Source organism: Macrobrachium nipponense, chromosome 8, assembly GCF_015104395.2.
Source record: "Macrobrachium nipponense isolate FS-2020 chromosome 8, ASM1510439v2, whole genome shotgun sequence".
Lineage (NCBI taxonomy): Eukaryota > Metazoa > Arthropoda > Malacostraca > Decapoda > Palaemonidae > Macrobrachium > Macrobrachium nipponense.
The window spans coordinates 8,776,667-8,780,317 of NC_087203.1; the positions used below are offsets into that span (position 1 = coordinate 8,776,667).

A 3,651-nucleotide genomic window follows, 5' to 3' on the forward strand; every position below is an offset into this window, starting at 1 on the left:
GTCTTCTTTACTTTCACTAGTTCTCAATTTATATTTAATTTTCCTGACCAATAGATTACCTTCTAATTCTAAACCCGAAAAAGGTAACTTATAACGTTTCCTGACTAATTCCCCTCTAAGAAAGGCTTTTGCGTCTACCAAAATTTTATCTTCATCTTGCCTTTGCTTTATGAGACCCATATCCCATTGTATAGAATCGCTAGTGACTAGCGCAACTTGAAATCCTTCATATTATGTATATCCTGGTTAGAACTCTTCCTCGAGATAGCCACCTAATTTCAGTATGGTACAACAAGTGGCACTGATCACCTACTATTTCATCGCAACGTTGTTCGAACAAATGGGCATTCAATGAACTTCCTTTGATAAGATTGACAAGTTTTACAGATTCATTTAGAATATTTTTCAAGCTGGTGGTGATTCCTTTTGCAGCCAAAGCTTCACGATGAATGAAACAATGATTCCAAGTTACATAACTACCTGCAGCCTCTGATATCTAGCTCACAACACCACTATTTTTTCCTGTCATATTTGCTGCGCCATCTGTAGTGACGCCCTTGCAGTTTGCCCAGTTCGATTTATGTTTTCCAGTTACACAGTCATTCATAACTCTGAAGATCTCTGACCTTGTCGTATGTGTTGGTAAGGTCAAGCAGCACAATATGTCCTCCAAGAGGTCATCTTCCCATGGATATCTCATATCTCACATAAACCGAGAGTGCTGCACAGTTAGCTATATCAGTACTTTTATCCAGCTGGATAGTATATTCTTCAACAGCCTGGAGACGTGAAAACGGCTGAAATTCCAGATCCTCCGAGATACTGTTTTGTCACTGAAAGGGACATATTTAATATGCTCTGCCGATTTCTCATCAAGAACTAAGTTACTATATCTAATGTAGCTGGAAGGGTAAGTTTTTCACCATAAGTATATGGCACTTTCTCTTTTGCTATTCGATAAGCAACTAGATAAGAAGCCAGTTGCAATTTATCATTGTGAGTGGGTGATTTACTAAGGATTTTCACTGATAAATTCAATTGTTCTTTTTTTCTTAAAAAAAAAATCCACTGATTTTCCAACTAGTTCAATATGTTCTGATTCAAGGTGCCTCTTTAATATTTAAGGCATCATACTTTCATTTACAAGAACTTAATTGCAAATAGCACACTGTGGCCAAGGTTCTTCACTGTATTGCTTTAGCCATAATGTCTTTTCCCGCAGAAGGCTCAGAACAGGGCACAGGCGGCTAAAATGCCTTTCCCATACCAGTACGAGACATAGCAGGCTTCTCTGTCATTGAGTTCGTCTGCTTGTTTTTCTCGCCTGAACAAGACGGCTTTGGTGCCTTATTAGCAATGACATCCTTTCTAATAACAAATCGATCTATTTGATACGAGTGTGATTGTATGAACTGTTATATAACTAAAGGAGAAGTTTGCACACTTCTAAAACTCAAATGTAACTAATCATTTTCTTTTTCAAATCTGGAAGTACACGTCGCAGGCTCACAGCTTACACATACCATCGACGTTCGCCACCCTCTTCTTGATATGGAGGTTGGTTGGAACCGAATTTTATCTCTGCCAGCTCTGGTGTTACAGGTGTCACTCCCCAAGTTAAATAGTAGACTATTCAGCTGGTTTTCACTTCTCACTTGGTTTAAGCATCTGACAGCTGTTCTGATGGCTGCCGCTGTTTCACCGTTGCTGTACTTCTCTGATACATTTTGGAATACTGCGAATAACTCGCTGATGTCTGCACGCTGCTGCGGATCTTCATGAGGATTATCGTCTTCTTTAGTCAACAGCTTTTCCTTTGCTGGGTCAGAGTCCTGTGCGCTGCCCCAGTCAGACAGGGCCTTTTGCCATGGCATCTACTAGAGAAGTTTTTGAATTTGAGGAGGAGGGCTTTTCTTCTGTTAAAATTAGTGAGGCGGATGATAAAGCGCATTTTCACATAAATGTGAAAAATGACGAAGAGTTTGAACGTTGAAAAGACCTTGATATGGAGAAAAATAACACCTGTTTCAATGTGAGACGTGTATATCCTGGCAGAGAAAGGATATTGCTTAATTAAAACCTCGTCTGTCTGCATGGTGCTGTTCGGAACTTAAGGAAACAGAAGACTTAAACTGGGTATGTATATGTTGCAAAATACTTTTTTTTGTTTGTTACTTTGATACTGTGATGCTCTCATGAATTACAAACCATACCAAAAACTCAAGCATGAATTTTTTATTAAGTCCATATTATAGGTCATGTGTCTTTAGATAGTTTAAATACAAAGTCAATGGATTTATGCATAATGTCCCTGTACTTATGCAACCACCCAGAATTTATTTCTTGTCACTTTCTTGAGTTTTGGCTTATTTGGTTTCGGGACTTGCTTCTTTTTCATACTACAATTAATTCTATTTCATGTTTGAAGATAAATTAAGCTTCCTCCTGTTAAAGCGTGCTGTGTGCAGTTCTGATTTGTACAATAAATTGTCAATTTATAGGTGTCCTGTAACAATGGATGTCAACATTCGGTTGATAACAGAAAACACTGTAAGGAAAGACAAACTGATGGAAAACTACCCGTGCTCCATTACACTGAAGGGTCAGCACAATCACTCACTACCGTCTGCAGAAGCTCTTGATTAACTTAAGGTACTTCCAGAAACAAGCTATACTTTCATCAGGTATTTTGAACAAGGTGAGTAATTATGTTCACCGAATATTTCAGTTCGCTACTAGATCTGAAAACGTTATTTTCTAAATAAAATGCATTGCCAATGGATTAATAATATATAGCTTTGCTAACTAATATATATTTGCTGTATATCTGAGAAAAAAATAATTGAGAGTATACCAAACGGCTCAATGAAGTACATGGTGGTGTTGTTGATTTATCCCATGGCAGATGCAATCAGGAAGTATGCCACGTATAACCCTGAGGTGACTGTACTAGATGACATAGAGGAAGGTCAATTTACTGCAGTTCTCGTCACACCTTTCATGAGAAGAATTCCCACTAACTTTAGGGAAGCTGGAGAAATAGTCTTTGTAGATGCTACGGGATGTGTTGATCATCTTCAGTGGTTCCGTTCGTCTGTGCTGGAGAAGCAAGTGCTGCTCCTCTAACAGTGCTATTTACGTCTTCCCAAAATGAAGCAGCTCTGAAGAAAGGTAAGACTGACAATTTTTTGTATATAGTTAATTCTGCCCTACACGATTGTGGAACATATAGCTATAACAGTACTGTGTGTGTGTGTGTGTGTGTGTGTGTGTGTGTGTGTGTGTGTGTGTGTGAGAGAGAAAGAGAGAGAGAGAGAGAGAGAGAGAGAGTCATTGGCTGGAAAATAGAATAATCATCAACATTGTATGGAGCTTGGGTTTGTCTGCTGAGACATACCGTAATTACAGTATACCTGGATATATCTGACTAAAGTTTGACTGCCACTTTATTCTATGGGAGAACTCCACCGAAGACTTTCATGTCTGACGGTTGCAATGCGATGAGGGGATCCTTGGCAGCAACCTGGCTTGGAACTTAACAGTTTCTGCGCAATTTCCACTTCCTTCAACAAGTGTGGCAGTGGCTGCTTGACTCTAGGCATACCATCAAGGAGGATCGTCAGGAGCTGATGGCTGTTGTGATGCGCCTCG

The 3,651-nt window shown here is 39.3% G+C and overlaps 1 pseudogene; it reads left to right on the forward strand.

Annotated features, from left to right (window-relative positions):
* The first annotated feature begins 2,418 nt into the window (after positions 1-2,418).
* Positions 2,419-3,651, forward strand: part of LOC135222997 (uncharacterized) — a 1,819-nt pseudogene continuing 586 nt past the window's right edge.